Genomic DNA, 13,597 nt, shown 5'->3' on the forward strand with positions numbered 1-13,597 from the left:
TAAAGGGAAGACGGGGAGCACTAAGTTAGCAGGGCACCAGGTAGTTCAGACGATGCCGTGTGAGTGTTGGAGGTGTATTCAAGTGTATTGAGCATGGTATGAGTAAATGATTGTGAGTGTGAGTTGTAGTGTGATTGCACAGGTGTGCAACTGAACAGGTGTATGGAGCAGTGTGTGAGTGAGTGATAGTGATGTGAGTTGTGCTGACCAAATGGTCCAGGGAGGAAGGAGGGTGCAGGTGGCACCAGGTGTGATTGCACAGGTGTGCAACAACAGGTGAATGGAGAACAGGTGTATGGAATAAATGGTCTGGAGTATATGGAGTATTGGAATGGATGGTCGTGGAGTAAGTATGCTGGAAACTGTGGAGTGGAGTGGATGGTGCGAAGGTGTGGATGGGGGAAAGGAGGATGGACCCCATCACGAATACCCGGGGAGGGTAGTGTAAGAGTTAGGTAGAGGGAACAGGTAAATTGTGGTTGGATATTGGCATCTGTGGTGCGGGTAGTTGCACAGGAGTGTAGTGATGGGTGCATTAGTGTCGTGGAAATGGCTGGGCGTGTAACCTGTTAGTGTGTGTAGTTGGTTGGCACTCCACCACTGTGAGGATGTCGGCCAGGTGAGGCCGCAGGTGGGCTCTGGGAGCCGGTAGAGTTGTTGTGGATGGGGCCCGAGGATCCGGAGGACGGACCCGGGTAGCCCAGTGCCAGAGGGCACCAAGGGGTGACAGAGCCAGGAGGGGCCTTCCCCAATTAGATAGGTTAGGGTGAGGAGCTAGGTAAGCTCGGGTAGCAACTACAGTGGTGGAGGTGTGCAGGTGGGTAGACCTGCTGGGAGAGCTACACGACCCAGCCCGGAAATTGTGTAAGGGCACCGGGAGATGAATCCGGGGAGTGAGACCCCAAATTGAGAAGCACCACAGTTTGGTCAATGGGAATTGGTTTTTAGAACCCATAGAGTAAGTTGGCCAATGGATTGGCAGGGAAAGACCCCGTGTAGTGTAAAGTGTATTAAAGTCATTTAGAAAGTAGTTAGGATGAAGATCTCCTCGCACCATCTACATCCACTCACCTGAGGTAACGATGGTACTCCACACCATGCCAGGTTGTTTTGTTATTTTTATTGTGCAGATGTTTGGAATGTGAGACGCATCATGACGTGGGTGTGACATTGTGCTTTGTTGTTCCATCTCTCCCTCCTTATGAGGATTGATGATGAATTGGTGATGGCAAATTTTGAAGTAGAGGGAGTGAAGACGAATTTGGTATAGGGGGAAGATGTGACGGTAGCGACGGATTTGTAAATGTGTAGATTGTTGTACATATGGGGTAAGGGCAAGGGTAGTGTAGGTGACAGGGGGGGTGACGTACGGTAGGGACAAGCTTTCTCACTTCGCTCTCCGTACGCACTTCACCTTGCATTGCCTTGTTTGATGTGTACCCTTGTGACCTTGCCCCTCGCTCATCTGGCTTTTCCCCCTTTTGTCTCCCACATGAGGACCTGTGCGCCACTGGGTGCCGAGGGGAGCGTGCGTGAGTCGGCCATTGTGCGCCCGAACCTCTCGCAACCACAGCTGTCTGCATCGATGCACCACCTTATGGACCACATGTCTGTGGCTGAGCACCACTGATGGACCCCATGGGTTGGGGCATGGCCCCTCTGCTGGAACCGGCCATGAAGGCTCGAAATCTTGCTGGCGGACCTTGGCCACAGGGCACCGATGCCCCACAGGTGAACCACACTAGTCGGCCCTGTGGGCCATAAATAAATAAAAATGGACACGTTGGGTGCAAGTTTTATTGCAAATAGGCCGCCAGCAAAGAAAATGACAACATCTGGAAGAAAGCAAATAGCCAGCAGAGGGAGCCGAAGAGCAAGAGACCACCAGCAGGGTTAGGGGTTGTTGTTTTTATTTTCATGAACAGTGATGACTGTGCACCGATTGGTGCTTGACGGTGTATTCGTGCGTTTTGGGTGCTTTCATGGTGCGTCGATGCAGAGCAGACTGTCTCCCCCCCCAGAAAGAACAATCACAGGTCCTGGGTTGCGTTTTGTAAATAAAGTAACGTCATTGTAAATAATGCTCCCCACCGTCAATGTATAGTTTGAAGACCATTCCGCAATTCGGTTAGCTGTGGGCGTGAATCTGTTAGGCAGGGTGCAATGGAGCAGCGGGACATATTTATTTATGTTTTAAAACTGTCGCACTCAGGGTCAGGTTAAATGTACAGGGAACTACACCTACGTGCCACACTAAAAGTTAAAGTTATAGGCCCGGGATGTGCCTAAGAGGAGGAGGGTGCAGTGTTGTGGATATGAGAATGGTTTTTTTTTTTGTTGTTATTGTGTAAATTGTTGTTAAAATATCGCCCTCCTTGCTCCAGTGTTGTATAAAGGTCAAAGGGCGTTCCCGTAGTTAGTTCCATAAAGCATACATGAAGGACACCATAATACCCCTGTTCAGTAGTTTATTTCCTTATTATGTGTATTAGGGTAAGGCCTTGTCTTCCATTAAGATGACACTCCATTGCACCAGGTGAAATAAGAGTAGATTCCGTTCACATCCCCTCCAAGCCTCAATTGCCAACTACAATTGCCGCCATTAAGCATGTGCTCAGCTCGGGGAAGAAGGGCGTGCCCGCCCATCGTCATCAAGGGTGGAGTCAGAGGGCCTGTGCCCACCAATCAGGGCCGAAGCGAGCTCACCGGGGGGGCGTGTCCTGAAGGCCGGCGGCTTGATCGCCTGAGGCGCTATAAAAGCGCGCGCGCAAGAACCGAGTGTGTGGTTGGACTAAGTGAGAGTTGATTTGTTGAGTTGAGTGGTTGGACCAAGCGAGAGACGTGCAAAGAAAGGCGCGTCAGAACGTTGGTTGGTGGTTGGTGGCGGAAAGAGAGTTGGTTACAAAAGAGAGTGGGAGAAGTAAAGAGAAGTGAGGCGGAGTGAGGCAGAGTGAAGCCAAGAAAGACAGCAAGCCTTGTGAGGGTTGAGTTGAGGAGGAGCACAAAAAGGGACACCAAGAGTTGCTTCGACGCCCCTGAGGTTTTCCCACCAAGAACGCGAGGAGTCGGAGCTGTCACCTCCAGCCCTGCCATTTGCAGGGACCTGACCCTTCCTCCCCCTCCAGCCATCCACCTCCTGCCATTCCTGTCATCATTCCCTGCGTGAGTCTGTCTTTGTTTGTTCTGTCCCTGGGTAATAATTAAGCCTGTATAGTTAAGCTAAGTTTCGCTGTGTCGCCTTACCTCTTCTGTAAATTATTTTATTATCCTTCCTTCTCCTTGGTTACTTTGATCGTGTAAATAGTAGGAATAAATTTAGTAGCATTTCAAACCTTTTTGTCTTCTTCTTCTTCTTCTTCACATCCGTGTCGCCTTTGTCTTTTCCCTATTGAATACCTGTGGCGCGATTCGGCCAACGTTCGGGAATCGGGTTAGTCGGGGTGACTGTTAGGGCCGCGGTGCCATCCGCTCGGCAAACCAACATCTTATCCGCGGTCCGTAACAATATATATATATATATATATATATATATATATACATACACTAGCTTGGCTCGGCTCGCTGCGCTGCGCTCGCCTCACCAAGCGTCGTTACTGAGGAACGGGCTTATTTTAGCTGAGGATAATGACTGTACCTGAGTTGCTGTGTTGTCATGATTTACACCAATCATAACACAAACAATTATTTTGCACAAATGTATTTGTTGTATTTGTGATATTACATTTTTATAGGCAATTTAGGTTGAAGATTTAGGTTGAATGTTTTTTTTTTCTCAAGAAAGAACCCCTCAGCACATACATAGGGGAGGGGTAGGTGCAGACTGGAAGTTTGGGACGATTACACCTCACCACCACGTAATTTAAAACACCTCACCACCACGTAATTCAAAACACCTCACCACCAAGTAATTCAAAACACCTCACCACCAAGTAATTTAAAACACCTCACAACCATAAAACACGTAATAAAAACACCTCACCACCACGAAATTAAAAACACCTCACCACCACGAAATTAAAAACACTTCACCACCATGAAATTAAAAACACCTCACCACCACGAAATTGAAAACAGCTCACAGCCATAAAACATGTAATAAAAACACCTCACAGCCATAAAACACGAAATAAAAACAGCTCAGTCATAAAACACGTAATAAAAACACCTCACAGCCATAAAACATGCAATAAAAACACCTCACAGCAATAAAACACGTCATAAAAGCACCTCACCACCACGAAATTAAAAACACCTCACAGCCATAAAACACGTAATAAAAACACCTCACAGCCATAAAACATGTAATAAAAACACCTCACAGCCATAAAACACGTAATAAAAACACCTCACAGCCATAAAACACGTAATAAAAACACCTCACAGCCATAAAACATGTAATAAAAATACCTCAGAGCCATAAAACACGAAATATAAACACCTCACAGCCATAAAACACGTAATAAAAACACCTCACATCCACAAAATTAAAAACACCTCAGCCATAAAACACGTAATTAAAACACGTAATTAAAACACCTCACCACCACGTCATTTAAAAACACCTCACCACCAAGTAATTCAAAACACCTCACCACCACGTAATTCAAAACACCTCACCACCACAAAATTAAAATCACATCACAGCCATAAAACATGTAATAAAAACACCTCACAGCCACAAAATTAAAAACAACTCACCACCACGTCATTTAAAAACACCTCACAGCCACAAAATTAAAAACAACTCACCACCACGTCATTTTAAAACACCTCACCACCAAGTAATTCAAAACACCTCACCACCACATAATTCAAAACACCTCATCACCACGTAATTCAAAACACCTCATGACTAACTAATTCAAAACACCTCACCACCAAGTAATTCAAGACACCTCACCACCACGTAATTCAAAACACCTCATCACCAACTAATTCAAAACACCTCACCACCACATAATTAAAAACACCTCACCACCACGTAATTATAAATACCTCACAACCACGTAATTCAAAACACCTCACCACCATGTAATTCAAAACACCTCATCACCATGTGATTTTAAAACACCTCACCACCACGTCATTTAAAAACAGCTCACCACCACATAATTCTAAATACCTCACCACCACGTCATTTAAAAACACCTCACCACCACGCCATTTAAAAACACCTCACCAGCACATAATTCAAAATACCTCACCACCACGTGATTCAAAACCACCACAATGTTATTAAAAACACTTCACAACCACGGAAACAAAAGTTTGAGGGAGTCGTTAAGTGACAACACAGACACTGCACAGATGTTTAGATATATAGATAAATGACTGTACCCGAGTTACCGTTTTGTCATAGTTTAAACCAATCATAATTCAAACAATTATTTTGCACAGATGTATTTGTAATATACGTGATATCACATTTTATAAACAATTGAAGTTGAAAAAAAAAACTTTTCCCCAAAAAATTCCAAAAATAAAAATAAAAAAATAGGAAAATTTTTCAAAAAAAAATACCCTTAGGACATACCGACGGGAGAGATATGTGCATACCAGAAGTTTGGTACGATTTCACAAAAGTTTGAGAAAGTAGTTCAGTGACAAGACAACACAACACAAGACAGGACAGACGCTGCACAGATAGATATATATATATATATAATATATATATATGTAAACTGAAGAAACACATTTGTGACTTACCTGTATTCATCAGTGCTAATCCTTTTGGTACTTTGATCTGATTAATCGAGATTGAGATTTGGGCAAAAGAAAATATATGACATAAAAACCCAGCTGGAAGTCAAAGGTAAGCAGTGTATTTGGGGCACGTCTACTCTGTAAGGCTGGCAGTTCGCATTTCCATTCCAGTCTTTGATAAATTTGTGCTGTCCTTCTCTTTCAGCTCCAACTGAAAATTTAAATAAATATAAATTTGTGTTCAGTTCCGATTTATTTGTACGCGTTGGGTTCTAACTTCTGATTTACAGTATTTTGAATAGCTATTGAATTTGTTAATTGAATAGTTATGAATAGTTATATGAATGGAATAGTACAGTTTTGGGAAACCGCTGAGGAGTAATGGCAACCACCATACAGGTCCCTTTGAATAGTTATTTCAGAGCAGATCATTATCTTAGCCCCTTCCCCTTATTTCGGATTAGTATGGCTTCATGCCTGCATTATTCTTGCCCTCTCTGCCGGGTTTACTCAGCACGTGCCTGCATTACTCTCTCTTGGTTTTCAACATTGTTGACCTAGCACATGCCTGCATTATTCTCTCTCTGCCGGGTTCACTCAGCACGTGCCTGCATTATTATCTCTTGGTTTTCAACATTGTTGACCTAGCACATGCCTGCATTAATCTCTCTCTGTCGGGTTCACTCAGCATATGCCTGCATTGTTCTCGCTCTTGGCTTTTGGACTCTGTCAGCAGTACACATTTGCTCCTTTCTTGGTCGGACCCTCTCACAGGCCTCAGTACGTGCCTGCATTACTCTTCACCTTGGATTCCATTGGCTGTAAACGTGTTATTGGACTCTCTCCTCGGCGCGGGGCATTGTTTACCTGGCCTCTGCACGTGATTCACTCTCTTGGCTTTGGACATTGTTCACCCTGCACGTGATTGCCCTCTGCTGGCTGCCGGACTCCCTCTCGGTGCACGTGTGCATGACACTCACTTTCTGCATGAGGCCACGACATACTCTTTACCCTGCACGAGATCACGACGTGCTTACTCTACGTGTCCCTGGCACTCTTCCCTGCGTGGTGCCCGACGTACTCACTCTGCCGAGTTCCCGACGTTCATTACCTGCTCGTGTTGGGGACTGATGTTTGCCGGCCAGGTGCTCGTTGGTGAGGTCGAGACAAAAGGCGTTGCGAAAAGAAACATTTTAAACATCATGGCCTTTGTGCAACAGGTACCCAACGTTTGTGTACCCCTCCCCCTTCCCCGTGAATGCATGCTGCGCCTTGTTGTGTTTATTCGTAGTGATCGTATTAAGGTGTAGGATAAGCTAAGTTCCTGATCTCGTCCTTTTTTCTTTCCTATTGAAAGGTTTCACTGTCAATATTTTAATATAAATCAAAGCGTTAAACGTTTCCTTTTCTCTCTGTCCATGAATGTCTCTTTCCTCCATTGATTCTCCATTGATCCTCCATTGATCCTCCATTGATCTGGCATTGTTCGCCCACTTAGTGGCGATCAGCCGTCACAAAATTAACATTAGCCCGGCGGGTACCAACGGTTGCTCGGCTGTCTAAATTTCCATCCAGGATCAAAAGAAAGTGGTACATCGCCGGAGGGAAGGTACGTACAGTCACGTGAAAAAAAAAAGTACACCCCATACAGCTATTTGATCTTCATTTCAACAATATTGACAGATAAAGGTGATATAATATAACAAATATTATGAAACATTTACATTTTGTAGTCCATTGCATAATTTAAATAAACATAAATGCAAATTTCGCATGTGGAAAAAGTAAGTACACCCTTGGCTCTAATAGGTGGTATTGCCCCCTTTGGCAGAAACAACTTCAAGTAGGCATTTCTTATAACTGTCTACCAGTCTCTGACATCGACTGGGAGAAATTTTTGCCCACTCCTCCATTCAGAATTCTTTCAGCTGTACGATGTTTGAGGGGTTTCTTGCATGCACAGCTCGTTTCAAATCCCCCCACAACATCTCGATTGGATTTAGATCCGGGCTTTGACTTGGCCCTTCCAGGAACCTCCATTTCTTTCTAATCAGCCATTCCTTGGTGGATTTACTGGTATGTTTAGGGTCATTGTCATGTTGCAAGGTCCACCTTCGGTTGAGCTTCAACTTTCCGACAGATGGCCTCACATTATCCTCAAGCACCCTCTGGTACAATGAAGAATTCATAGTGGATTCTATGATGGTGAGCTGCCCAGGCCCTGATGCAGCAAAGCTGCCCCAAACCATAATATTTCCACCACCATGCTTTACAGTTGGTATCAGGTTCTTGTGGTCAAATGCTGTCTTTGGTTTTCGCCAAACATGTCTTCTGGCCAAATAGCTCTACCTTTGACTCATCTGTCCAGAGCACATTGTTCCAGACATGCTGGTCTTTGCCTAGGTGTTCATTGGCAAACTTTAGTCTTGCCCTGATGTTCTTTCTGGACAGCAAAGGTTTCCTCCTGGCACACCTCCCATGTAGATCAAACTTTGCAGCCTCTTTCTCATGGTAGACTCATGCACTTTGACATCAACAGTGGAGAGAGCTACCTGTAGGTCCCGTGATGACATTCTGGGGTTCTTAGAGACTTCTTTCAGCATCTTGCGGTCTGCTCTTGGGCTGAACTTGCTGGGGCGGCCTGGCCTGAACAAGTTGGCAGTTGTTTGGAATCTTCTCCACTTGTAGATGATCTTCCGGACAGTCGAATGATTGATTTCAAATTGTTTGGAGATCTTTTAAAATCCCTTCCCAGACTCGTAGGCATCTATAACCTTCTTTCTGGAGGCCTCAGAGAGCTCTTTTGATCTAGGCATGGTGACGCCACACACTTCAACAACAAAGAGTAAACCAAACTGAATGTCTGAGGTTTAAATTAGGCAGGTTCCTCCAAGATCCTCTCTAACGATGTTCTAATCATTTGCACCTGAGCTGGTGCACCTGATTCTAATTTTAGGTATTTGTAGTCGTGATAAATGTAGGGGTGTACTTACTTTTTCCACATGCGAAATTTGCATTTATGTTTATTTAAATTATACAATGGACTACAAAATGTAAATGTTTCATGATATTTGTTATATTATATCACCTTTATCGATCAATATTGTTGAAATGAAGATCAAATAGCTGTATGTTGAAATATGTTTTAAAAAGTCAAAACTTTACATGGGGTGTACTTACTTTTTCACGTGACTGTAGGTACGTTCCCCAATTGGGACCATCGCGTGGTACAGGTAAGCTATCGCGTGATGGACCAATTGGCGTTCGTAGTTGCTGGTTCGCAACCTGCCGAAGTACGAAGTTATTCATTTGCGGCAGCCATAGGTCCAGTAGGTTCAGGAGGGAACGGTGATTAACCCCCTCATAGTCGACCCAAACCCCGGGCCGTAACAATAAATATTCAGGCAGAGCACAAAATACAGTCTATTTGGTTGACTTCCCTCACTAGTGTGCATACCTATAATTTCGTCCGAATCAATCCACAACTTTTTAGACATCCTGTTCATAAACAGACAAAAAAAGAGACAGACAAGAAGGCATCAGGCAGTAACCTGACAGATATGCCGAAAATCGAGAGAACCTTGACCTGTGAACATGGTCGTTTTGACGATATCTTTCCCACCAGTGGCTTTCCCTGAGTGGCTCAGGAACAATTTATATAGATGAAAAATTAAGCATCTGATTGGTATATTTTCGAGAGTATATTTTCAAAATAATATGTTACAAAATGTCACAGTAATGTTTCTGTAACTGTCACAACCCATATTGCAGTACATAACTCGTCCATCCTACTTATAGTTGTTTTATGCAAATTACGTCACTGTCACCTTGACATTTCACCGACAATCCTACATATTCAAATACCATTGACATCCTCAATTTTGTCCTTTGCAATCATCTGGTAAAGTTTGACGAAGATAGCTGAAAGGGTTCATGAGTTATTGCACTCACAAACCAACGAGACAGACCGACATTACAAACAAAAAGACAGGGGTGAAAACATGACCTCCATGCACCTGTAATAATAATTAATATTTTGTTGTGTCATTCCAATGCTGTAGTACATTTTCAAAGGAAGTAAAGCCACATTTAGATGATTTCATCCAAATTCAGGCCTTTTTCCTGTTTGGCACATCTTCATCTTAAACATTGTGTTCTGTATAGGTCGTCCCAATTGAGAAACCTATTGTTTTTGGGGTCAAAAGGTTAAAAGGTCAACATAGGCCAAAGGTCACCAACTTTGCCAAATTTCTAAAATCCTCAATTTTCATCCGATTGACTTGAAATTTGAAGAGGACTTGCATATCTGGTCACTGAATTCAACCACCAAGTATATTTGAGGTCAACGTAGGCCAAAAGGTCAACATAGGTCAAATTTCTAAAATCCTCAATTTTCATCTGATTGACTTGAAATTTGAGGAGGAATGGCATATCTGGTCACTGAATTCAACCACCAAGTATTTTTGAGGTCAACATCGGGCAAAAGGTCAACATAGGCCACCTTTCTAAAATCCTCAATTTTCATCTGATTGACTTGAAATTTGAAGAGGACTTGCATATCTGGTGACTGAATTCAACCACCAAGTATTTTTGAGGTCAACATAAGCCAAAAGGTCAACATAGGCCATATTTGTAAAATCCTCAATTTTCATCGAATTGACTTGAAAATTGAACAGCATTTGCACATTGAGTCACTAAATAGGGAAACTAACTATTTTTGGGGTCAAAAGGTCAAAGGTCAACCTTACAAAATCATCATTTTTCATCAGAAAAATCATCATTTTTCTTCCTGTTGACCTGAGCTTTGATCAAGATTGTCAATTTTAATCTTGATGAAATGGACAATTTGCTGTATCAACGGATGTTTTTTTTCTTGGGGGTGGGCGCCGGATTTTGCAAGTATCGTGCTCCGCATGACGTCTCCTTGTTTTGTTTATTGATATAACCTATATGGTGCAATCTTATTTTGTTTATTTATATAACCTACATGGTGCAATTTTATTTTGTTTATTTATATAACCTATATGGTGCAATTTTATTTTGTTTATTTATATAACCTATATGGTGCCAATATAACCTATAACCTATAACCTATAAGCTTTATATAACCTATAACTTTATATAACCTATAACTATAAGCTTTATATAACCTATAACCTATAAGCCTGGTGTTGGGATAGCGGCTAGGGTGCCAGCTTAGGATCCTAGGATCCTGGGTTCAAATCCCGGTCAATCGCTGAATTAACGCCAGGGGGGTTGACTCAGCCTGTCATCCTTCCGAGGTCGGCTAATTGAGTACCAGTTCACTGGTAATTCCCTGTTTGTCGTAAAAGGCGACAAAAAGGGTTGGCGGCAGGAAGGGCATCCAGCCGTAAAACATTGCTTCAAAAAGGGGACCAACAAAAACAACAACCACGGTGCCCCAAAAAGGCCAACCCCCGCTTTGCAGGGAAAATTGGCCTCGAAAGGTGGTTATATAACCTATATGGTGCATTGTTATTTTGTTTATTTATATAACCTATATGGTGCAATTTTATTTTGTTTATTTATATAACCTATATGGTGCAATCTTGTTTTGATTATCTAACCTACAGTATATGGTGCAATCTTATATATGCTTTAACATATATGGTGCAATTTTATATATCTTTAACATATATTGTGCAATTTTATATTTCCTTTAACATATGTGGTGCAATATTTTTTTATAACCTATATGGTGCAATTTTATATATCCTTTAACATATACTAGGGCATGCCCGTACTATATATATATCTAAAATTATATCCCCCCCCTCTATTTACATGAAATGGTTTGGTCCAAAGCGAACGGCTTGCGAGTACGGTGACAATCCCCCCCCTCTATTTACATGAAATGGTTTGGTCCAAAGCGAACGGCTTGCGAGTACGGTGTTTTTTATCGGACCCGTGGAATTATAGATAGTAGTTTTAATTAGTTTTAAAACATAGTTTAACGCCAACATAGTTTGCCAACGTGAAATAAATGAATACGCTCTCAAATGTGCCGTCCGAGGCAGAGTCTGTTCGGCACGTTCGGCACACGTGATAGCTCGCTGCTCTGATTGGTTGAATCGTTTTTTGGACATAGCTCGGTAACTACTTGTCCGATTAATATGAAACCTTGAAAAGGCACATCCTCGGGTCCCCAGCAATATACCTGGCAAGTTTAAAGTATATCCGACCCGTGGTTGTCGAGAAACAGCGGTCACAGACATACATACATACATACATACATACATACATACATACATACATACATACATACACACAGAGATTACTGGAATTATAGATAGATGGTGCAATTTTATATTTCCTTTTTCATATCTGGTGCAATTTTTTAAATATCCTATAACCTATGTGGTGCAATTTTATTTTGTTTATATAACCTATATGGTGCAATTTTATATGTCCTATAACCTCCATGGTGCAATTTTATATATGCTTTAACATATATGGTGCAATATTATATATCCTATTGTGGCGGACACAAAAGCCCACTGGCGTGGTGACATCATTCCACGCACCAAGTGGGCGGTGGCCACGCCCGAGGGGTAGGCGTGGCCTCATGATATACACCGGGCGACCAGCCCGGAGGAGTTCAGTGTTACAGTGTGCTCTTACAATAAAGACGTTTATATGTTACCGCTTGTCCGCTTCCTCCTTGCTCACAAGCAGCGCGCGTAACGCCGCGCTTTACTGGTGACCCTCGACGTTGGATCTGCCGTAGCGATCCTTCCGAACACGACGCCATTGCAATGGCCAACGACAAGGCAATGGCGATTAAACTTCCCGAATTTTGGGAGGCCCAGGCCGAAGTCTGGTTCGTTCAAGCCGAAGCCCAATTTCAGCTTCGGCGCCTCACCAACGACGACCTGCGCTACTGCCATGTCGTCGCCTCACCAACGACGACCTGCGCTACTGCCATGTCGTCGCCTCCCTCGGGCCCGGCACGGCCGCTCGAGTTGTGTCCGTCCTTCGCCACCCACCGGACGGCCACAAGTACGAGGCACTCAAGCGGCTACTCCTAGCCACGTTCGGCCTCACGGACGACGCACGGGCTGACCGCCTCCTGGATCTCCCCGAGCTCGGTGAGACGCGCCCGTCGGTCCGAATGGACCATATGCTGTCACTGTTGGGCGACGAAGCCCCCGGTTCGCTATTCCGGGCGCTTTTCCAGCGCCAACTTCCAGCGCAGGTTCGCCTCGCGTTGGCCGGGACCGAGCGAACGGAACCCCGAGCATTGGCAGCCGAGGCGGACAGGTACTTCGCCGCTTCGGACACGCGGGCGAGTGTCGGCGTGGCCGTCACGGCCCTCGACGCTGATGTTCAGCAGCATGTTCCACAGCATCAGCTTCTACAGCACGCTGATGTTCAGCAGCATGCTGATACGCACCTCGTGAGCGCCGCCACGCCCCGCCCACCGCCGCGGCGAAAACCGCCACCGCGGGGAAACCCGCCAACTCCACCGGCCTGGCGGAGCCAGCCGCGCTCCTCCAGCTCCACCACCTGGTGCTGGTTCCACGCCAAGTTCGGCCACGAAGCTCGGCGGTGTCATCCGCCGTGCTCCTTCAACGGATCGGGAAACGCCCGGGCCGGCGCTCAATAGTGGCGATGAGCGCCGGCCGTTCGAGCAGCCTGCTGTTCATAACGGACACCTTCTCCGGGCGCCGTTACCTGTGCGACACGGGAGCGCAGGTGAGTGTCATTCCCGCCGGCACGTCAGACAAGCACGCCGCGGGTGGGGGCCCCGCGCTGCTTGCCGCGAACGGGACGCCCATCCGTACGTACGGAAAACGCTGCCTCTCTCTGCGGTTTGGAGGGCAGGTTTTCCGATGGACGTTCGTCACCGCCGACGTGCCCATGGCACTGCTTG

General features: G+C 44.7%; 1 protein-coding gene across 2 annotated transcripts in view; it reads left to right on the top strand.

Annotated features, from left to right (window-relative positions):
• Positions 1-6,196: 6,196 nt before the first annotated feature.
• Positions 6,197-13,597, top strand: part of TYRP1 (tyrosinase related protein 1) — a 185,688-nt gene continuing 178,287 nt past the window's right edge. The window contains exon 1 of one of the 2 annotated variants that reach the window (XM_068121712.2): positions 6,197-6,923. The gene's annotated coding sequence lies outside the window, so the exon portion shown is untranslated. The remainder of the gene's footprint in view (positions 6,924-13,597) is intronic. The other variant, XM_078779621.1, reaches the window with a different exon arrangement.

This window comes from Myxine glutinosa, chromosome 1 (genome assembly GCF_964187855.1).
Source record: "Myxine glutinosa chromosome 1, kmMyxGlut1.1, whole genome shotgun sequence".
In the NCBI taxonomy this organism is placed as follows: Eukaryota; Metazoa; Chordata; class Myxini; order Myxiniformes; family Myxinidae; genus Myxine; species Myxine glutinosa.